At 42.6% G+C, this 24834-nt stretch overlaps 1 protein-coding gene across 1 annotated transcript in view; it reads right to left on the bottom strand.

Moving 5' to 3' along the window:
- LOC126293593 (histone-lysine N-methyltransferase 2D-like) overlaps positions 1-20579 on the bottom strand; it is a 435002-nt gene extending 414423 nt beyond the window's left edge. Inside the window, exon 1 of the mRNA XM_049986869.1 lies at positions 16945-20579. The gene's annotated coding sequence lies outside the window, so the exon portion shown is untranslated. The remainder of the gene's footprint in view (positions 1-16944) is intronic.
- Between the last annotated feature and the right edge of the window lie 4255 nt (positions 20580-24834).

Below are 24834 nucleotides of genomic sequence, written 5' to 3' on the forward strand. Positions count from 1 at the left end.
TCGTTGCTCCAGGGTTTTCGTGAGACCTATTATGATCCTATCGCCGCTTTCCTCCATTCGTTCGTACCTGTTGTCATGCCTGCTTCATAAACGCTCCAAACACTGCAATATACTCCAGAATCGGTCGGACCTGCGTCTTGTATGCGACTTCCTTCACAGATGGGCTGCACTTTTCCAAAAAATAGAATTCTTCATTCGCCTTACCTAATACTGTATTCTCATGTTCGTCCCATTTCGTATCTTTCCTTAGTAGTCACCCTCATCAGCTTTCTGCTACATTACCACGTTCTTTGCGGCTCCATTTCGTGCGATCAATTTCTTTCTTCTCAACGCTGCTGTACGTGCTCCCCCATCCGTCACATAATCCAGGATCTTAAATCTATTCCTTCCTCGCCTCCTCTCTCCTTCCACATAACCCTCATTCAGTGTGTCTTCACCGGAAATATCTAATTGGCTAGATAAATATTTGACTACCAGAACCCAATACTTTACAGCCCACTAGACGGCGAATGTTCCACAAAAAAACCAGCGTAACATCGGGTGGACCCCAAGGAAGCGTACGAGGACATCTAATGGTATCAGCATACATAAAACGCTTAATGAGATGGCATTATAAGGCTGTTGACAGCTGCCCATAAAAGAAAATCGTTGTTTGGCAATCTTAAGAAATTGCAAGAAGAGGTGGACATAATTTTCATTTTGCGTAATGAAAGGCAGCTGTTTACTAGAATGAATAAATGACACAATGAGCACAACAAAGAGAGAGAGGGAGAGAGAGGGGGAGAGAGAGAGAGAGAGAGAGAGAGAGAGAGAGAGAGAGAGAGAGAGAGAGAGAAACCCGATTACAAGATAATTGGTGAACATCTTAAGTCAATTCGTATACATATTTGGGAGTAGTAGGCCTACGATGATTAGCCAATGCCCACTAGACGACAAAACGGTAAAAATGGGAGGAAGAAGAATACGGTGTTTGAAGTTTGCAGACGACATGGTCTTGTTAACGTATTTTACATAATAAAACGAAATGACATGTCAAAGAACTGAAGGAAGATATGACAACACCTATGAATTACCATACGTGACTATGCAAACAATTTAGAGTGGAATGCTGGACCCGGTACTGTACAAATGGTACAAATGGTTCAAATGGCTCTGAGCACTATGGGACTTAACTTCTGAGGTCATCAGTCCCCTAGAACTTAGAACTACTTAAACCTAACTAACCTAAGGACATCACACACATCCATTCCCGAGGCAGGATTCTAACCTGCGACCGTAGCGGTCGCGCGGTTCCACAGTGAAGCGCCTAGAACCGCTCGGCCACACCGGCCGGCCCCGGTACTGTATTCTGGAGATTGGGTTTAACGTCCCGTCGACGTCGAGGTCATTAGAGATGGAAAACAAACTTGGATTGTGTCAAGGACGAGGAAGGAAATCGGCCTTGCCACGTTACGTGAACCACCCCGGCATTTCTCTAGAGCGATTTAGGGAAGTCACGAAACTCTATATTGGATAGTGAGACGCGGGTTTGAAATGTCGCCCTCCCGAATACGGATCCAACGTGTTAACCACTGCGCCACCTAGCTCGGTACTGCTGTATTTATGAGTGATGAATCCTGGTTTAATCTGACAAGACACGTCAACTATCAGAACACGATACTAGTCAACGAACAGATCCTATACACCATGCAAAAAAACACCGATGCGGTGCGTCGTGTCAGCAAGTCCGAGTGTGGGTCCCATACTTTTTTGAAACAACAGTAAACACTGCTGAGTATACGCAAGTCTTTGCGGAATGTTACGCAAAATTGACCGACCATAAACGCACGTATGCTGCCCTTTAACAGCACGGGACAATCTGTTAGACTTCATGCGATTCAGTCTCACGAATTCGTGAAAGACAAATAGTTGTCAACGAAGGATTGTGGTCGCCGTGTTCGCCGGACCTATCCACTTATCTGTGGTGCAGTCTAAAGGGGAAAGTGTACGCGAAGAACCCAATAACGTTGGAAGACTTGAAGGACAATATTGGTAATGAAATATTGAGAATTGATCGGGCAGTGTTGCACATAATGTATATTAACATGTTACGGCGCGCGCAAAAATGCACAGCAGTACATGGAGGTCATTTTCAGCACGTAATGTAAAAGACAAGATTCAGTAGATATAGACCGTTGTATTAGCTTATTATTTATTTCTTTATCATACAATCATTATATGTTTACGTATTTGTTCTTGTATCTGCTCGTAGCGGGCTACGAGGGTCACTCCAAAAGAAATGTACACTATTTTTTTTAAATCCATCTTTTATTCCACGTGTTTGAAAGTTTTACAGTGTGTAGATACCTCTTTTAGGAACAATATTTTCATTTCTCCACATTTCTCAACTGCCTTACGACATCTTGGAACCAGCGCCTGTATGCCCGCACGGTAAAATTCTGGACCAACCTGTTGGAGTCGCTGTTTGGCAGCGTGGACAAGGGAGCCATCATCTTCAAACTTGGTTAGACGAAGAGAATCTTTCCGTTTCCCAAAGAGATGATAGTCACATGGAGCCAGGTCAGGACTGTAAGGCTGGTGTTTCAGTGTTGTCCGTCCGAGTTTTGTGATCGCTTCCATGGCTTTTTGACTGACATGTGGCCGGGCATTGTCGTGCAACAGCAAAACATCCTGCTTTTGCCGATGTGGTCGAACGTGACTCAGTCGAGCTCCAAGTTTCTTAGTGCCGACACATATGCACCAGAATTTATGGTGGTTGCACTTGGCACGATGTCCACAAGCAAGAGTCCTTCGGAATCGAAAAACACCGTAGCCATAACTTTTCCAGCAGAAGGTGTGGTTTTGAATTTCTTTTTTCTTGGATGAATTCGCACGATGCCACTACACTGATTGCCTCTTCGTCTCTGGTGAAAAGTGATGGAGCCATGTTTCATCACCTGTCACAATTATTCCAAGAAATTCATATCCGCCATTCTCGTACTGTTCCAAAAGTTCGCTGCATACCGTTTTTCTTGTTTCTTTGTGAGCCACTGTCAACATCCTGGGAACCCATCTGGCACAAACCTTTTATAACGCCAACACTTTAAGTATTCCGCAAACACTTCCTTCCCCTGCCCCAACGTAGAGTGACAATTCGTTCACTGTGATGCGTCTGTTAGCAGTCACCAATTCGTTACCTCCCTGCACATTGTCTGGAGTGTGTGCAGTACGAGGCCTGCCGCTGCGAGGACAATCCTCAATATTGCCGTGCCCGCTTTCATCACGTAACCTGCTTGTCCATCGACTAACTGTAATGCGATCGACAGCAGCATCTCCATAGAACTGTTTCAATCTCTTGTGGATGTTTCCCACTGTCTCGTTTTCAGAGCACAGGAATTCGACGACAGCACGTTGCTTCTGACGAACGTCAAGTGTAGCAGCCATCTCTAAGACATGCTGTGACGGCACCACTCACGGGAACACGTCGAACTAAGTTTGAAAACAAGCGGGAGGGATGTATCTACACACTGTAAAACTTTCACGCATGCAGAATGAAAACTGTATTTTTACAAAAATAGTGTGCATTTCTTTTGGAGCGACCCTCGTACAATTCGTGCATAAGAGACGGATCGTGGGTCGTGCTTCGGTAGCGCGGTCCGAGAAAGGCGAAGATCCCGAGTTGGAATTCCGGTCTAGCATAGTTTTAATCTGCCAGAAAGTTCCAGTTGGTTGGTGACTGGCGTGCGGTCTGTACTCGGGGCCGGTTTTCCGTGCGCCACCCTGTCTGTACACTGCTGTTAGATCCGCTACAGTACCTCGCCGCCGCCTATCCTGCTCCACAGAGCGGGCAGGGCAGGCTCGGACCTCCACATTCGGTAATCTCTTACGAATGCCCGACACTTGTCTCCTACTGGTCTCACGGTCGTCCAGCTACTTTGCACGGATGCTCACGACATTATCACGCGAACAGCCTACCAATTTCGCCGTTTCTGATACGCTCGTTCTTAATCCTTTCACCCCTCCATCAATTCCTGACTGAAAACAATATCCTTATGCCGGAACAGTTTGGATTCCGTGCTGAATATTCACTATCCAATAGCTCCTTCGCTTGGTAGACCACATTTGTCTGGCCAGGGCAGGGAGAGAAGCAATAGGAGCAGTGTTCCTGGATGTAGAAAAAGCATTTGACCGCGTCTGGAACGACGGCCTAATTTATAAGCAAGATCAGATAGGGTGCTCAGCTCAATCTAGATCACTGACTCCGTCCTTACAGGACGTCAGCTCTTCGTAAGGAACGGAGACAATTCCAGCCAGACACGGCAGACTGCGGCAGAAGTACCGCGTGCCCTGATTTATGTCCCGCCCATTACACCATATACACGAATGCATTCCTAGGCAGATCGGCGGAGAGATTGCTCCCTTTGTGGAGGACATAGCCTCCTCCTTACAAGAGGCGTGTTTTTTAAGTAAGTACCGTTTTGAAATTAAAAAAAAGACGTGCTAAGATATCTCAACTTTATTTTTACATGAAAGCCTCTACCTTAATCTACTTTTCTATATAATTTCCGTCAATACTGAGGCACTTGTCATAACGTTGTACAAGTTTTTGAATACCTTCCTCATAGAAGTCTGCCACTGCATCACCACTGTTTTGACTTCGTCATCGTCTTGAAGATGGGGGCTGTACGGAGGATGATCTAGAGTTTCCCATCGAAAAGATGAGATCTTTGGTCTGATCCGCCACATGCAGACGGGCATTGTCTTGCAGCAAAACGATGCCCTTGTTGAACTTCCATGGACTGCTGCTTTGATTCTGGCCCGCAACAATTTGGCTTAAGAAATCATCACCGCTGTTGTGATACAGCTCGAGGAAAGTCAATGCACTGCTTAACGTTTGGTTTGCTGCACATCCGTCAACATTTTCGGTACCCAACGTGCGCACAATTTTCGGTAATTCAAGTGGTCAGTCATAATGCCATACAAAACACTATGAGAAATATTAAAACAGTCATCCCGCAAGGAGGAAACCGTAAAGCGTCTGTTTCCTCCCACCTCATTGTCCACTTCCTGCACCAAACTTTCACTAACGACCGAGGGACGCCCACTCCGTTGTCCATCATGCATATTTGTGCGGCCATCTTTAAATGCTCTCACCCACTTTCTTGCCATTCCATCACTCAATGTTTTCTCCGCAAACTCCACAGATCTCACGATGGATATTGATCGCTTTTATGCCTTTAGCACTAAGAAATCTTATAACAGCCCGTACTTTACATTCGGCGGGACTCACGATTATAGGAGGCATCTTAAACACTCAGTACACAACGTAAACAAGGAAGAATCAGACTGTAATGGCGTCAGTGTGAAGATGGAGGTACAGGCTTTTATGTAAAAATAAAATTATTGAGATATCTTAGCACGTCTTTTTTTAATTTCAAAACCGTACTTTAAAAAAACACGCCTCGTACACCGCCACTTCTAACGTCTAGACAACATAACACATTGGTGTAATCTCTGAAAAATACCGATCAATCCCACCAAGCCTCAGGAGATCTATTTCAACCTTAAACTCAAGCTCCCTGATCGTCAGATCACCACTGACGGCGGAAACTGATCCAGAGGAATTCAGTTATTTACCTCGGCCTCGAAATAGACCGACGCCTACCACGGAACAGGCACCTTACTACCGCACTCTTGCGTAAGTTACATCGCCTACTGAAAAGTGACGGATTAACCACGCAGTGCAAACTTCTCCTCTGGCGCCAGCTCATCTTGTATGGCTCAGAGGTGTGGTCTATGGCATCAGACAGCACTATCCCAACTGCGTCCCCAGAACAAGAGGTGGCAGGTACAACCCCAACACACACATAAAAGACGTTTTAGGCCAACCCACCGTTTACACACTTATTCAGGACAAATCCACAAAATTCTAAGAAACAATACAAACTTCGCACCACTTTCTCATTCAAAATTTAGGACACAAACCACCGAAGCTGCTCACAAACGCCCAATATTAACCCTTCCACGCCGCTTTAGGGACCAATAACAAACGCATAAAATATAAAACACAAGCTTACACGCTGAAAACACGCCAACAACCCCTATCCATCATCTTCACGAAATCCCTTAGGGCATTCTGAAGTCAGACGGGCACAGCACAGTGGTTCCTCATACGCATCAAGAACCATAGCGTCGTCGTTCTCAGCCGTCGACCCGTAACAAGAATTATCCCATCTGTAACCCGTATCTTGCCCCTCTACAACTTAAGAACTATAAATTCAATTTTTAGTGAATATATTCGGAGGGGGGGAGGGGGTGGAATACGGTATAGAGAACAACGTCCGCTATGCACCTAAAGCAGTGGAGTGCTCTTGTAACTTAGTGACGAATTCCACTTCCATCAGTAACTTCGAAGACAATACACGACTGCATCATAAACATCAAACCAAGAGCATTCGCAAACAGCTTACCAAGTAATACCAGACGTACAGCCCATACTTAGAAAGCGGCGCGTACTATCTAATGTTCTCTGCATGAGCAGCTGTAACATACGCGAAATAAAGGACATAAGTCTGACGTGTGTTCTTTGACTGGGAGAGCGCGTCTGATTCGTTGTGGTACACCTGCCTTAGTATCAAAGTGCTGGCTACTGGCGTACATCTGACCATCCAATGGAGGTGATAGCAACATTTCCTTGGTGATGCCAGAGAAAGTCCACAATAACGACATACTATCACATTCGCCCAGCAAGAAGGCTTCAGCTTTTAAGCGCACCTTTCTACACATCACACGTATGTTGAAAACATCATAGGCACAATTTTATGACTAATGATTATCAATGAACGGTGATACTGCGATTTAATAGATCAACGTGGCATCGGTAACAGGGCTTACACACACTTAAACACAAAATGGATAAAGCAGTTGACATCTTCGTTAAAGTTTTGAACATACGTAGAATCCTCAAAATATGCAGGTAATTATATTTCGAAATAACTGATTCCCTCGTAGTTCGAGCTAAGTGTAAGTGAACCAGGTCAAGACTGTAGAAGATAATGTTAACAGATAATAAATAGCTCGGTGTGACAACATGTAAATCCCTAATCCGTTACCACCACTATGTCGTCAACACAGGAAAATACCCTAACAACGTATATCCTTCGTGGCTGCGAGGAAAGCAAAGAAAATTTACTGCAAACCTGAGATAATTAGGCTCGAATGTGGAGGCCTAGGACGGCAGCGAGTAAAGCGAGCCAAAGATAACAACTTAGACTTCTACCGCCACGCAGAAACAAAACCTCTGAAGTAATGCTGGATTAAGCACACTGCAAAATTTGCCGTCAAGAGGACAACATACGAAAATCTGACAAACAAGTTAGTGGAAGAAGATCATAAAAAGTTTGGTTACCCGCGTATCAAACATCCGCAACCGATGTGACAGTCAAACGAAATGTGAAACTAATTGAAGAGCCTGCTGAAATGGACAATAATATGCCACTTACTGCAAGAACTCACGAAGAACTCAAGAGCAAGAAAGGGGATGGAAAGAATATGAATTAACAAGACAACATAGTCAGTGACCCTTGCTTGGTATGGGAAGGTTTCCGTAAGCACTAAGGTGAATGCCACAGTCTGATAAACGCGAGTTCTGGAAAAGGTCACCGAGCGAGGTGGCGCAATAGTTAGACACTGGACTCGCATTCGGGAGGACGACGGTTCAATCCCGCGTCCAGACATCCTGATTTAGGTTATCCGTGATTTCCCTAAATCACTCCAGGCAAATGCTGGGATGGTTCCTTTGAAAGGGCACGGCCGACTTCCTTCCCCATCTCTCCCTAATCCGATGAGACCGATGACCTCGCTGTCTGGTCTCCTTCCCCAAAACAACCCAACCCAACTCTAAAAAAGGTAAAAGGAAAATAGTAATCATATGGGAAGGATTCATCTTACTATCTTTCAAAGAGCTAACAAAAAATGTCCCATCAAACACTACGCAGAGGCATAAATGGCAGTGAGACCTGTCTCTCCCACCTGGGAGGGAGGGGACGGGTGCAGTTGCTTTGAATATAAGTAGGTGAAAAGGCGTAAGAACGGGAAAAGACTGACATGCTAATATGTACAAGCCCGATTAAAACAGTTGAGTGAATATGCTGAAATTTTACATTATAAGAACTGATAAGAATAAACTCAGACATTTCTTGAATGCAGATGATCAAGCGGTGTTCGCTGGATCCCAAGACGAACTATCATTTATGATGGAGATGGCTGCACAAGTGTTAAGGAACGAGGAAAAATTTACGAAAGATCAGAGCAATGAGACTCAATAACCATGATGATTTCTTAAGGGAAAAAAAAACGAACAAGTAAAATCTTTCAGGTGCTTATGAAATTTGGTAATATAAAATGGAAACTGTAAGGAGGAAATAAAACGTAAAACAACTGTAGGTAAATGAGCCTTCGAAATGATGATATTTGTTGTCAACAAAAAAACCACGCAGAATTAAGATTTACCTTGTGTTTTGTCTTGAGTACACTATTATATTGCAGGGATTCAGGGACAGTGAAAAATATAGAGAAAAAGTAGTTTCACAGTTTTCAAATGCTGATGTGGTTTAAAATAATAAACTTGAAATGGATTGACAGAACGACGAATGATGAATACTACTAAGAACAGGAAAGGAAATAAAGCTAGTGCAAATGATACAAGAATGAGGAAAACAGCTTTGCTGATACATATGTTGCGATAAAGCGACGAGTCATTCAAGAAAGATTGCAGGGAACGGAGAGGAAGAAATAGATTCTGCATCCTCGATGCCGTTAGAAACGAACGACGTAACCAGTAGATTAAAGATGAGGCACAGAACACGGGAAGAGGGGGGGGGGGGGGGGCATCCAGTCAATACCTGTCATAGGGCAGATATACGAAAGACTTCATTAAATAAACCGACAATAGCCAACAAATGAGTCGCAGCGACGGCCTGAAATCTAGAGCGCCCATACGCGTTTGTACGGAGAAGCGGGGAGGGGGCCAAGAACTGTGGGTATGCAGAACTTTTAACATTGTGGAAGACGAATGGCGACTTATAAGCAGCCATAAAAAAGTTCCAGTTCAGACCCTATCGGCTTTTATATCATTTCCTCGAATGAAAAACATCTGACTGCACTATTTTTTTCTTCTTTTCCTAAGAGCATGGGAGGGGGGGGGGGGACAACTTGCCGCTGGATATGGGCGTCCCTACCTGCGCCGGCCGGAGTGGCCGAGCGGTTCTAGGCGCTACAGTCTGGAACTGCGCGACCGCTACGGTCGCAGGTTCGAATCCTGCCTCGGGCATGGATGTGTGTGATGTCCTTAGGTTAGTTAGGTTTAAGTAGTTCTAAGTTCCAGGGGACTGATGACCTCAGAAGTTACGTCCCATAGTGCTCAGAGCCATTTTTCGTCCCTACCTGCAATGGCACCAATAAGTGATCATACGAAACGGCAGCTGGTAAAGAAAGACTGCGCTTCTCTGGTTGAACAGTGAGGAGGTGAACGAAGCGCCCACAGAACACGTTCTTTATTACTGATATAACCAGGAAAGGGCATTATCTAGGATTTCTGAAGAAAAAACTCGATAGCAAATCTGTTAGTTCGTAACATTAAAATTTTGATATTTCACGCATAGACTGTGGTCCAGAGTGAACGAATCATCAGTTGAGGTCATTAGAGAGGGAGCACAATCTGGGATTGGTTAAGTATGGAAAACGAAATCGGCCGTGCCCCTTCAGAGGAACCATCCCGGCATTTGTCTTAAGCGATTTAGGGAAATCACGGAAAACTTGAACTTGTCGCAATGAAATTTTCACTCCGCAGCTGAGTGTGTGCTGATATGAAACTTGCTGGCATAACAAAACTTTGCGAAGGACCGAGTACTCAAACTCGGGACCTTTGCCTTTCTCGGGCATGTGCCCTACAAACTGAGGCACCCAAGCACGACTCACGACCCTTCCTCACAATTTCACGCCCCAGTACGTCTCTTACATTCCAAGCTTCACAGAAGTTCTACAGTCAAACTTGAGGACCTAGCGCTTCTGGGAGAAAGGATACTGCAGAGACATGGCTTAGTCACAGCCTGGGGGATGTTCCCAGAATGAAAATTGTGAGGGCGGGTCGTTAGGCGTGCTTGGGTGGCTCAGTTGGTAGAGCACTTGTCCGCAAAAGGCAAAGGTCCCGAGTTCGAGTCTCGGTCCGGCACACAGTTTTAATCTGTCAGGAAGTTTCAGCACGAACCTGGATGGCCAGACGCGGATTTGAACAGCCGTGCTCCAGAAAGCGAGTCCATAGTGCCGACCACTGGGCCATCTCGCTCCGTCATCAATACTGGCATGCGAAACTCGCCCAGCAACGATCACTCTGACCATATAAACACTGAACAATGCCCACACGCGGTTCGTGTCCCACGTTAAACTGTAGATCCCCCTTCCCAGGGTGGATAACTTGTGTACGTTGGGTATAAGCGAGTCACCGCTATGGCGTCCAATTGTAAAACGTGCAACAGGCCACTGGGCCATGCTCGAGCACTGATGGTGAAAATAACACAGTCATTAACCCACGTAGTTCTCGATGATCGAAAAATTTATATTCTCTTTCACAAGCAGAAAGCCCTACCCATGAAATTAACATTACTTAACGAAGTAATTTTTTTTATATAAATACAGAAAAATCATCGCCTAAGATCGGTAGAGACAGCTGCATCAATATGAAAAGCTCAGACAGAAAACCAGTACAGAGCAAAGAACGTAAGGTGAAAGATGGGAGTATATACAGGGAGAGTGCGTTCGAAATAATGATACTTTTGGGAGAAGCAGCCGTGACGAAACTATAGTATCTGGTGTACAATATGTATGAGACAGGTGAAATACCCTCATACTTCAATAAGAATGTAATAATTCCAAATCCAAAGAAAGCAAGTGCTAACAGGTAAGAATATTACCGACCTATCAGTTTAATGGGTCACCACTGCAAAATACTAACATGACTTATCTACAGAAGAATGGAAAAACTGGTAGAAGCCAACCTCCGGGAAATTGGATTCCAGAAAAATGTAGGAACGCGCGGGGAAATACTGACCCCTACGATTTTGAAAATGTTGACTGGAACACTCTCTTTGAATTTCTGATTGTAGCACGGCTAAAATATTGGGAGCGAAAGGATATTTAAAACTTGTACAGAAACCAGAACGGCAGTTATAAGAGTCGAGAGGCATGAAAGGGAAGCAGTGATTGAGAAGGGAGTGGGACAGGATTGCAGCCAATCACCGATTTTACCCAAACTGTACACTGAGGAAGCAGTAACGACAGCCAAAGAAAAATTTGGAGAGTGAATTAAAGTTTAGGGAGAATAAATATTGTCTAGAGTGTAGCCACGTATGGAAATGAAACATGGGTGCTAAACAGTTTAGACAAGCAGAGAAAAGAGGCTTTTGACGTGTGGTTCTACAGAACAATGCTTAAGATTTCATTGACAGATCGCTTAATTGATGTGATTATGCTTAGCAGAACTGCGGAGACAAGAAATATGTGGCAGAATTTGACTAAAAGATGGGATCGGTAGATAGCACACATTTTGAGAGAGCAAGAGACCATCAACTAGTGCTGGGGGACTGGTGCGGGGCGTAAAAATCGCAGATGGAGACCAAGAGACGAATGCTGTAAGCAGATTCAGAAGAAGTTAGGTTGCAGACGAAGTTTCTACAACACAGTCGGGAAGACATGGACAAGTAACAGAAACATGGCAGAGTGTGTGTGTGTGTGTGTGTGTGTGTGTGTGTGTGTGTGTGTGTGTGAGGGGAGCATCGTACGTTGGGTAATGCGAATGAGAACGCATGTGCGAAAAAGCTGTCATATTTCGAAGGGCTTATGTTCGCCCCCCACCCTCCCCCCATCCTGATTTGTGTTTTCATAGATCACATCTGGGATGGTTCGTTCAATAGGCCAGCCACAGTCTGTCATCTGTCCACTCCTCTTTAAACACATGTGTGACGTAAATGTGTAGGCTTCCGCGGTCAGTGTCAATCTCACTAAAAGCATTCTGGGTATATTGCAGCGTCATCTTATAAAACACTACCGACGTTTCGGGCGAAACTAATACGTCTTTGCCTCGAGGAAGACCACTGCAACTCCGCCGAAACGACGTTATTTATAGTGATTTACAAGACGACGCGGCAATATACCCAGAAGGCTTTTAATGAAAACGTGTGGCGAATTGTGCTCTGCTGACAAGCCCTACATTATTGTAAAATAATCCTCGGAAGAGTAAACTACTAATACCGGAGAAATGAAAAACCAGACTAGTGAAACGCAGGTGCTGAAAACATTGTGTTATCTGAAAGTAGTTTTTCTAGTCAAAGGAATGGAGAAAAATCATTGCAAGAAAAAGACAGTAACAGTAATTTGATATTAACGAAGGCATGCCCAGCAAATAAACGGATAGCACAAGGCACTCGTACGTATTCAAATCACACACGCATCAAATCGAGCAGAACGCATTTCGCTCAGTTGCGAGAAATCGGAAACATAGTACGTAGTTGATAGCCTGTTGCCTCTGTTCGTAGTTTACAGTGAAGTGTTAATCTCAAAAGCACCGCGTGCGGAACATATTACTGCCACCAGAGCAAGAGGGAAACCTGCCAGATCAGTCCAAGTGCTTCCGCTCCCTTCTAATTAGACTTTTTTATGGCGTAGCCTATGTTGTCGTAAAGCCTATGTGGAAGATTTCGGCTCTGATTTATGATAAAAAGTGCAGTTCTATTGGTGTTCCCAAGCAAACTGAAAGCACTCGTGAATGGTTTGGGCGAGAGTTTGTAACCTCGTTGAACATATTTTTCGCAGTATTCTTCCAATACATTTATTTCCAGCGTCTGTTTGCCAGACAACTGCAGATGTGTATCTATTTTCAGATGTTCTCGATCTCTAGCCCTTATGGTGAAAATATGTTACCGACTCTGCCCCAAACAAACATTTAATATTTCCACCTGTTTGTCCGCTGTTTAACTTGTTTGCCACCGTGTCAAGCACTATTGCTTATAAATCTTTCTACATTCCGCATTTCTGTTAAGTGATGCCTTTTCTTCTTTTGCACAAAAGCGTCGTTAAGAAAGGTTCAAACATAGCGGACTTTTGAGCTCTTTGTTACAGAAAGTATTTAAATGAATCCAAAAAAACGATGAACCTGAACCATACCGACAAAATTTCGGAGGTTGTTCCGGAATATTTTCCAAGTATTTTGGTTTAAGAGTATCGTGGTTTCCGATAGCTTCCTACAGCGTAATTGCATTCCAACAAATTTCTTACCGCAATATATCTGTATTGCACAGCAAATATATTCAAAAATGAGGAAATATGCCCATGAGCCGGGTCTCGTTTGGTAATAAATTTGTTCCATTCCCTTGCTGTTAACAACAATAATGCTTACTTTGTCGTTTTCCCTTAAGGAGGCATTAAGGGCCGGGCCCGTTCTGTCTCCGGTTCGTTTCCCAGCTTTGTTATGTGTACGTTAAAAGTGATAAATAGCAGCAGTATGGATGAGTTTACACATGAAGAGTTGGGAGATATGCACCTCGTGTGTCGGTTCACTGCCAATGGCCTTGCCGTAATGGTGGCACCGGTCCCCGTCAGATCATCGAAGATTACGCGCTGTTGGCTAAGGGAGTGCACTCAGCCCTTGTGAGTCCAGCTAAGAAGCAGTGTAAGTATCTGATCCGCTCACGAAAAGTAACAACGGCCGGCAGAGCGGTGTGGTGCCTTCATGCATCTCCATATATGCCTCCAATGACGCCTTTCGGCTGTGGACGACACGGCGATCGGTCGGCGCAACTGGGCACGGAAGTTGCGTATTCGAACGTATAGTTTCACTGAATGGCAGCACGACGACACTATTCTGAGCTGTTCCAGTAGCTAATGCAAATACTTTTGTATCCGAGAGTTTTTGCATTACTCTATTCCGTGTTGCACATTTTAGTGATGGCGCACGGTATTATCACAGAAACAAACGTAAATGACATAGCAAACGAAATAAACCGTAATTACATTCGCTCTGTATATTTTAACGTTTCGTTTAAACTTCTCATCACAGCAGTAACTTCGCAGGTCCGGCGCAAAAGGTATTGACTATTCGCTTTGGTAACAGTTATCTGAGAGGTAGCAAAAAAGTCACCTGAATAAGTGCTAGTTAGGAACTAGTAGGGGGATAGCAAGAGTTTACAAGCCATAAGTGTTCATTACCTGGCTAAGGATACGAATTCATTTTTTTCCCTCATCCTGCAGTCTTTTACTATGTCCGCTGCGGCAATAATTTAAAATTTAGTATTTAATATCGAGAAGAAAAATTAAAAACAATGATGCAAACGATACATGTTGACATGTAGCACATTGAAAAATTGCACTGTCACAATAAAATGTATTTGTAGAGAGAAGGTTAAACGCTACGAAAATTTTTCTGGAGCACTGGAAATGTGTAAACATAAAGCGTGTATTACTAATTGTCTTTCAATTCAACAACGTTGGGTACAACCTGGGAATATTAATTACAGCGTTCAAGTAGCTACATTTAGTTCTTAATGAAATTAGAGATAAGTAATGTATCTCTGTTTCAGTCGAACGGATCAGTTCCGGAAAACACGTTTTCAGTAACTTGCCGGCAGTCACCAAAAGTTCTACTAATGAAATACAAATTCCTGAAGGTGGCCAACTCTTTTTTAGTCCACTGGTGAATGTGTTAATAAAACGAAGTGGCGTACCGATGTCTATCACCAATGACATCAAATAACGCGAATATTAAGTACAATCTGCCTTCTGCAGTCTTAAATTTTCTCATGTACTTCTGAGCATATATTTCTGCATATTTATGTTTGGTATTAACTCTTAAATAAAAATGTACTTAGGATTTTTCACTGCTTATTCAATGTTCATTAAGACTATCATATTTCACTTAGGCTTTGTCGATGTAACTTAGCATATCTATTTCTTTTAATTTTGCAAGTATGTATTACGTATTTTTGTTTTAAGTCATTTCTAACATCCTTGGTGATCTCGTCTTAGTGGATCTATGGAATATGAAGTATATATCCACCCAAATGTTAAAGCTATTTTATTTCTACTTTAAAGTTACAAATTTGTAGCTTCAGAGCCTTTCCAATCAAGATTTTAAGATTTTCCGTCATCTGATGTTACTAATAAAATTTTTATTTACACATGTTTTAACTACACTCTGGGAGACTGCTGCTGTTCATTCAGAAATGGGGTTTAACGACACAGAGATACTATCTTCAAAAACGTAAATAAACGGCATTAGTTGAATACTGAAAGCCACTGGACAATACAATATGTAATCTGTTTAGTGCAGCAGTTGGCAGTATTCATAGTTATCACTTACAAGGAAAATAATAATAGCACATTTGATGACGCGATTACAGTGCTAAATCCACTATAACCGAACCCAAAGTAAAATATCGTCCAAACTTCCTTTTTTTCTTAAATGTCTAAATACTACAAATCTGACTAATCAGAAGAGGAATCTTAACAGTGAATATGATGCGCTCTCGTGGCTATTTTTGTGGTCCAAGACGTATTTAACAGTTATCAGACGACGAAGTTTTGACATGTAGGTACAACCGACAATTACACCTAATTTAAGCAATTCAACAATGAATGCTTAATGACACAAAGATAAAAGGAGATTTACAAAAAAAATCTCATTATTATAAACTATAAAGTTGACTTAATAAACTCTGTCATTTAAGTGCCACGGTTTCTGACGATCTCAACTCCTCGAACACCTCTACAGCGTCGAAAATGCTTTTTTTTTATTTTACCGAAATGAGATAATATAGCGTCGTGTACTTTACATATAATTTGTATTAAAATAATCCGTCAACTTTTTAATTAATTTCATTAGATCTGTCACGTAATTTACATACTAATTTCAACGTTACGTTTCAATTGAGCTGTGTTATCACATAAACATAAGGGACTGTTTTATACGCCAAATTAAAATTTTATGTTTTCACAACTGTTGCAAACTCTAGACGAAACCTGGCTATATGAATTGTGTTGTTGAAAGTATGTCTGCATCACTGACGTTACACGCGCAGGATGATGCCTCCAAAACAGTTTAACAAAAATTTGTAACCATAATGATACTCTTAACAAAACATTTTTGTTTTACTGACATTAACGGTAGTCAAGCATCAGTATCAGAGTGGCATATACATAAGCATATATCAGTTACATTACAGATAAAAGCTGAATACTCTTTGTAGTGTTTATACGTTCTGAAAAGCATACAGCACTTTACTTTGAAACCATGGAGTTTTAAAACAATTTCTCTCTGTGCAAAAAATTCCAGGTGCTAGCCAACGTCATCTCTGGTAATTAACAGACTGTAGGTGCAGTGAGACTAGAAGCGGTCGCAAAGTAATTTTGCTACTGAGAACAATCAGATTTTAGCAAGATCAAAGGTACTGTCAGGAAACACGAAAGATACAAACGAATTACTTTGACCACGTCATGTTTCCTTTACCGATGGTCTAGCATACAGTTAAACGACCACTTTCAAATGAAGCGAGAAACGATGATTGCAAACCTTCCTTGTAATAGTGATAAATTAGCGCCAAAGGCGCAATATAATCAAAACATATGCACCATTAATTTAGTTCGCTTTAAGTACAAGTAGCCACACTTCCAAAATGACAGGTGAACAAAAAAACGATTAAGTCCGTATACGGATTTAAAGAAAAAATCAAGTATACTTTGACGGTTAGCACCGAACACTACAGCAAACTTAATTAGGTGCTGAAGTGGATGAATACTACTATAAAACGGAGTTTTACTGCTGAGATATGGTATCAGAAGAGGTTGTATTTTACTCTTACGGTAGTAAGCAATATGTATAGAAACAATCTACATTAAGTAATGAGTATAAACACAGACCTGCATGTCGTTTCTGATGCATATAAATCCTTTCCTAGGACGTATTTCCTTCTTGACATTACACTTTAAATTCAACAGCACTGAAGTTTAGCACTCCACAATTCTCACTGTTGTTTTGGCACCAATGTCACCAACACACGGAAACCCTTCAACACCTGTGCGAATTCACTTGTGTTTTTAACCTTCCTATCTTATACGTGGCACTACAGAATCACGCACTTTGTTTATAAACACACAGATTTTGCTGATTATAGTTCGTTCCTATTCGAGCACGTACACGAACGCGTAAACCATCGTAAATACAACTTTCCCTCCAGAATATTTTCACATATGTGATACGAAAAATATGGTTTCCTTCCGTAAATCCCACAATGCACTGCGGTGCTTAACACGGATCCATGATGCGTCCGATGCAACATGGAGGTCACAGAATTGGAGCCCATCTGCCATAGCAGTATTTACCAATGTTTGAGAGATGAATGCTCATTCACAGAGGTCGCTATCAAATCCGGTCCAAGATGTCGCCCTATCACATTAAGTTTGTAAGTCGATTCCAACAGCTTACAAATTATGATCGGTCTCGGCAATTTTCCAAATCATAGCCTCTCAAATATCGCATAAAACGTCTGTATTAAGAGCCTGGGAGACCTCATTTACGAGAAACCATATTAATTCCCCGGTTGAAATATAAGAAAGGGCGCGCCATTTAAAATGTGACAATTGACTCATTTCGTTCGTTTTCGGTAAAGAAGCGTATTTGGAACATGAAAATTCCGGTTCTTTAAAATTTATTTTGTAATTCACGTAAGTACTGCAAACAGTGTAATGGAAAGCATATTATTTTTTGGAAATGTTTATTGTTTTACAAATGAACGGATGTAGTTAAGTATGTAATGGTACAGATAGTGAGATAATCAGAGCCCAAAACTAGAAACAAACAAAAAAAAAGTATACGAGGTAAAAGTACTATCCGATTAATGAGGGAGTAATAACAACATAATAATTTTATATGTTAAGTACCTCGAGCACGTGTGATAATCACAAAAGTTTTGGAAGATAACTTTTTTAGAATATTGACACTTTAACTCTTGAACTGCAGTTTATAGTGACAGCACACCTACGAATTATTACATTATTTTCTTGAGCAACCTCTTTCCATAGAAAGCCTAAACCACTAAGACCTGTACACTGCTTAAAAATACTAGCTACATGGTATTTCCTATCCAGGGGTTATTTGCTCATATTATAGCCGTCTATATGAAGCAGTGTTGTTAAGTTTCCCCTATAAACGGTAATTGGTTTGTTTTGTAGGTTTCATATGTGGTAGACACACATACCTTTATATGGTATACTTAGGTTGCTGAACAATGTTAAAATGTGTCAGGGACCATAGTTTTACCCTCTATTCAAATTATTTAATATATATTGAAATCCATTTTAATTTAGTTTTCAGAAAGGGCTTGCAGCTGTGTAGCTTGTGTTCATTGTTGTTACTTCCATGATAAGGAGGCATCAAATATAAACTGATGAAGAACCAGATAAATTTCATGTATTAAGTTTCCTATTTTAAGGAGTACAGCTTCTGTGTACAGTAGAAACCAACACAAAATGGGATAATATCTGCAATGTTTTCATGTTCTGTCAACATTTTAAAATAGGCTGACTGCACTACATGGTAGCCTATTCTGTGTTATATCCGTAACTGTCTAGTGAGAAAAGTTGTTTATGCTTGTTTTGTTTAAGTAATTCCTTTATGAGAACAATAACATAATGTTGTTAACATAATAAGAAATGTATATTCTGAATAGTTGAAGATGATGAACTGCAGTATATATTACAGAATTCAGTGTTAGGGCCATTATGTGGAAGTTGTAGATGAGGACCTGATTGTGTATGTTTTTGACCCACTCGTACAGTAAGAGTAAGGGAATAAACATTCTGGCGCAAGCCATTCTATTTGAAACCACTTTGTCAACGTATGTGCCATTATGTAGCCTGTTTTATTCAGTTAATAAAATAAAGGAATATGGGCATGTAATACGGAAGGAACAAATAAAATACCTCATGAAAAAGCCCTATCTGTTAATAGAAGTACATGGGCTAAAATTAATGACAATGCAAGCAAAAACAAAAACTCACATGAAAAAACTCTGTTGAATTTGACGTCTCAGTTCTCACAGAAGTTCAGTGTAACAAATTTCAAATACCAGAATTATATTTATAATGAGAAAAATGTTCCAAAGAGTTGATGTAGGTGCATTGCTACGTCTACATCTCTATTCCAGAAGTCACCATAGGGTTGATGGCAGAGTGTACTCTATGTACTACTTCAATCGACCCTTTCCTCTTCCAGTCGCAAATGTTTCATGGGAAGAATGATAGGTGGTAAACCTCCTTATCAGCTTGAATCTCTGTAGTTTTACCTAATATGGTATGTAATTTGGTCATATGAATCCAAAATATTCAAGTTTTTATCATTTTGATGCTTGACAGCAAGTGTGGATATATGCAGAGTTTTAAAATTATAGGAGAATGAATTTAAGTATACTGGATGTGAAATGCCAAGGCACTTGTGCAGAAATAAATTCAGGGGATTAAAAGTATTAAAATAGCTGTAATGTACCTCATTTTCCAAAGTAAACTGCCCATTCATGGTAAATTACAATGTTCAGGGCTACAGCATTATTTCTTAAGATAATTATCATATTGACTGTTATCACCATACACTAATTGACTTAAGTTCCTGCTTAAGGTGCATGCAAAGTAAGTATGGAATAAACTTGGTGCACTTTTCAAGAATTCATTCAAATTTACGAATTTCCAACATGCTGGAGTAGCTGTGGGTCGGCAACTTCTGTTAATCAGTACAATGAAAAACTAGTCCAAAGTTGTAAGGTTTACTTTTTTTTATTCACTTGATGACCAGTTCCAGGATGAGACCCAGTTTCAAATTATTGTAGCATAGTCAAAAATATTATTTCTGGAAATGTGAAACCCATGTCAAAAATGTGCAAGAACAATTATGCACTCTAACTTTTAGTTGCACATTTTTGGCACGTATATATTCGGAAATGCCACTTTTGACTATGTTACGATGATCTGAAAATTGATCTTGGCCTGGAGCTAAAGCCATTGAGCGAATAAAAAAAAAAAGTAAAATTTGCAATTTTGGACTGGATTTTTGTTATACTGGTTCATTTAAATGTTGCCTGGTCATGGCTTCTTGCTCTGTAGAAGGGGTTACTAATAAGCAAATCAGAAGATGAAATTATATTATTATGAGAGTTATTTTCCAAGAACTTTGCTCTGCTGATGATTTATCTTGTTTGTTTCATATGCATGAGTGAAGCTGAAGAGCGACATCAGCAACAGTGAGAGAAGAGATGAGAAGATGACATCAACAAACTGCTGTTTGTGTCTTTTACGTTAAAAGCTTAAGCATAGACTATATCTCTATCTTCAATTACTCTTCTTAGTAAGATGTGTAGTGAATGTTATGTATTTACATGAAACTTTGTTGTAAGTATTGTTTGTATCCTTACTCATATGCTTTCATAAATATAATTATTTATTTCATGTAAATTCAGTCTGTGCATGAACTGACTTATTCAGTATTGTCTCTTGAAAATTATACATGTATAATACTCACATTACAGTAAATGGCTTGTGACATGGAGGAGGAAAAGGCCTCCCTCCCCAACTCCATGGTAGGTTCTGCATTTTATTACTGTTCGGCTTCGAGTTTTGACCTTTTCTTGTATCACTTAACATCATTTGGCAGTGACTAAAGGAAACCAGATTGTCTGTAGGAACAACCTCTGCGAAGGGCATTTTTTCCAAAAACCACAAGACATGCAGTCCTGCTTTTTCCATAATAGCAAAGATAATCTTGAGACATAATGTTCTTGGTCAAGAGAACAAGTTGTAAGGTGAAGATTGGCCAGTTCCTTGTGTACAGACCCAAGAACTTGGCTGGGTTTACATTACAATTTCTCTCTTTCCACACTGACTTCTGGTGATAGATATTGTCTTAAGCTGCTGACTGTACCCACATAGCCGATCAGCCTGTCTTCATTGTGAAGGTTGTAACACTAACAGGTGTGAGGGTTGGATATTCAGTTTGAACAAGACTGCTTGCCCATTTACTGATTTTCTGAACATACTTCAAGCTCCTTAGTTCACATACAAAGCCATCCATGTTAAGACTCACAGAAACAAATTTACAGGACGAAATGACAGTTGTTGTTGTTGTTGTTGTTGTTGTTGTTGTTGTGGTCTTCAGTCCTGAGACTGGTTTAATGCAGCTCTCCATGCTACTCTATCCTGTGCAAGCTGCTTCATCTCCCAGTACCTACTGCAACCTACATCCTCCTGAATCTGTTTAGTGTATTAATCTCTTGGTCTCTCTCTACAATTTTTACCCTCCACACTGCCCTCCAATACTAAATTGGTGATCCATTGATGCCTCAGAACACATCCTAGCAACCGATCCCTTCTTCTAGTCAAGTTGTGCCACAAACTTCTCTTCTCCCCAATCCTATTCAATACCTCCTCATTAGTTATATGATCTACCCATCTAATCTTGAGCTTTCTTCTGTAGCACCACATTTCGAAAGCTTCTATTCTCTTCTAGTCCAAACTAGTTATCGTCCATGTTTCGCTTCCATACATGGCTACGTTCCATACAAATACTTTCAGAAACAACTTCCTGACACTTAAATCTATGCTTGATGTTAACAAATTTCTCTTCTTCAGAAACGCTTTCCTTGCCATTGCCAGTCTACATTTTATATCCTCTCTACTTCGACTATCATCAGTTATTTTGCTCCCAAAATAGCAAAACTCCTTTACTACTATAAGTGTCTCATTTCCTAATCTAATCCCCTCAGCATCACCTGACCTAATTCGACTACATTCCATTATCCTCGTTTTATTTCTGTTGATGTTCATCTTTCCCCCAGGGACTCAGCATTCACTTGCTGAGTACGGGCTTGGCGACCCCGGGGTCCTGAGCTGGGGACTGGTCTGCGCCGCCAGTGTCCTGTCACCGTAACCCCCGGACATGCTTCAGCGACCACCGCACGGCGCGGCGGTGAAATGTTGTGTGCTGCGGGGAATGGTAATCTTGGCTTGACCGCCTGGATTGCGAGGAAAGCCAACCTCTATAAAAACCCCTCAATCTTTCGGTGTGCTCCGCGCCTAGAAGATGCATGGCTGTTGGGGTGGAACAGTCGCAAGCGGGCAACCTCTTGGGGCACCTGCCGCACCCCAGTTGTATAAGGCTTACTCAGGCACGCGGGGCTCTGTCTGAGCGGACTTTTAGTTCCCTAGCTGCTCGTGGGACCGCAATGGACCCTTCGACCTCTACATTTCCCCCTACCAGTGGCTTGGGTGGGCCACTGGTAGGAAAACACACCCCATCGAAAAAGCAGCTACGCGCTGCGAGTCCTCCAGCGCTTGGTGTTGCTAGAGATTTAACAGAATGTAGTAACAGAGCACATGCTGATAATCAGAATGTGTTTTTGATTATTAAAAGGAAGGAGGGTAGCTTTGAGAGGGTTTCTCCCTTTTACATCCACAAGGGTCTTGAGGGAATTGCAGGAACACTGAAATCTGTAAAGCGACTGCGCAATGGGACTCTGTTAGTTGAGACTTCTAGTTCCCGTCAAGTCGCTGCCCTTTGGAAAGCAACCTGTCTAGGAGAGTACGCTGTCGAGACCGAGCTCCACTCCACTTTGTATTATAGTAAGGGTGTTGTGACGTGTAGGGACTTGGTGGACATCCCCATAGACGAGTTAAAGTCTGAGTGGGCTGACGAAGGAATTGTTGACGTGCAGCATATTATGAAAAGAGTCGATGGTGACCTCGTCAAATCTGACTCGTTTATTCTCACGTTCAGTTGCCCGAGACTCCCAGAGCATGTTAAAGCGGGGTTCTTACATTTGCCAGTACGGCCATATTTCCCCAACCCAATGCGCTGTTTTAAATGTCAGCACTTTGGGCATACTACGTTGGGGTGCAATGGGATAGCCACTTGTGGTAAATGTGGTCAGCCTGCCCATGACGGAGCCGATTGTTCATCGCCTGTGAAGTGCGTGAATTGCTCTGGGAGTCACCCTATCTGGATCTGCCCCATCTATCTCGAAGAACGGAAGGTACAGGAGATTAAAACATATAAGCGCATCCCCTATGGTGAGGCCAAGAAGCTCTTTAAGGCCATGCAACCTCCTGTGTTTTCAACATCTTTCGCTTCCGCTCTCAAAAAACCGGTACAACTGGCCACTGTTGCTATGCAAACGGAGGTTGCTAGTGTTAGCACTACTACCTGCGCTTGCCAGTGCACTTGTGCTGCTGCGGTTGTTTTGCAATCTGCAGCTCTCCCCGCTACATCGGACAAGGCCGTGGTTGCTGACATTGGGGTACTTCCTGCCTCTCTCCACATGGCGCCTTCTGCCCAGGCGAGTAAACCTCCAACTGTTGACCAGGCTCTGCATGCCAAGCCCCCCAAGACAAAGCCTCAGAAGGTGAAGGTTCTGCCACCTGAGCAGACTAGTCAGCGGCGGTCCGATGATGAGGCCATCGTACTGTCTGACATCTCCCATGGGTCGTCATCGGAGCTTATGGACATTGATGTCGACCGGGGGCGATCTTCTCGCCCTAGGAATAAATCTCCGGCCAGTACAGTCTCTCCTCCAAAGCACAGAGGCAGGGTGAAAGTTCAGCCACCCTGATCACTGGCTCCCATATTACAGTGGAACCTGAATGGGTTCAGGACGCATGTGGCCGAATTACAACTCCTTATACGAGAGTGCCCTTGTGCTTATGTCTCCAAGAGACACATTTTCGGGCCATTGATGCTCCTTCTTTACGGGGCTATACCGTATATCGAAAAGATGATCTGATGGGGGAAAGGGCAAAGGGTGGTGTTGCGGTTTTTGTCTGTGACATGCGCCCCTCATCTGAGCTTCCTCTCGTCACCGACTTGCAAGCAGTTGCAGTTGACATTCTTGTGGGTCGGAGGCTCACAGTCTGTTCAGCTTATTTACCACCTCCGGATGCGATAGACTCTGAGGCTCTCATGGACCTTATTAGCCAACTCCCCTGCCCATTTCTTCTTCTGGGGGACTTCAACGCTCATAATGTCTAATGGGGCTCTCCGACTACTTGCCCCAGAGGTCGCATTCTGGAAAGCCTCATGATGTCTGAAGAATTGTGCCTCCTCAACTCTGGTGCTCCCACTCATTTCTGTACTGCTTCCGGGTCGTCATCGGCTGTTGACCTTTCCTTTTGCTCTCCAGCACTCGCGGATTCTGCTCTGTGGGAGGCTGCAGCTGACCTCCATTCTAGTAACCACTTCCCCCTTTGGATTCGCCTCCTGGATGAGGCTGTGGCATTACCAGTGCCGCCGCGGTTGCACCTCTGCAGAGCTGACTGGACACTTTTCAGCTAACTGGCTGTTTTGGAACACCGTGCCAGCGTCCACAAATGGGTAGACCATGTTACGGCCGTGATCTCCCATGCTGCTGAATTGTCAATCCCACGGTCATCTGGTCATCCCAAGAGGCGTCCTGTCCCTTGGTGGACCACTGAGTGCCGCTCAGCCATCTGAGCCCGTCATGCAGCTCTGCGCTGCTTCAAGTGCCGTCCCTCAGCTGACAATCTTGCGGCCTTTCGGGTGGCACGGGCCAGAGCGCGGTGAGTGATTAAAGAGAGCAAACGACGGTCATGGCAATCGTTCTTGAACTCCATCTCTCGCTCCACTAGTTCTACTAAAGTATAGGAAGCCATCAGGAGGATTTTCGGGAAACTCAGCCAGCTACCTGTCACGGCATTGCTGCATCAGGGATGTCTCCTCACGGCGCCGAGAGACATTGCCCAGACACTGGCAAT

This window comes from Schistocerca gregaria, chromosome 10 (assembly GCF_023897955.1).
Source record: "Schistocerca gregaria isolate iqSchGreg1 chromosome 10, iqSchGreg1.2, whole genome shotgun sequence".
NCBI classification, from domain to species: Eukaryota; Metazoa; Arthropoda; class Insecta; order Orthoptera; family Acrididae; genus Schistocerca; species Schistocerca gregaria.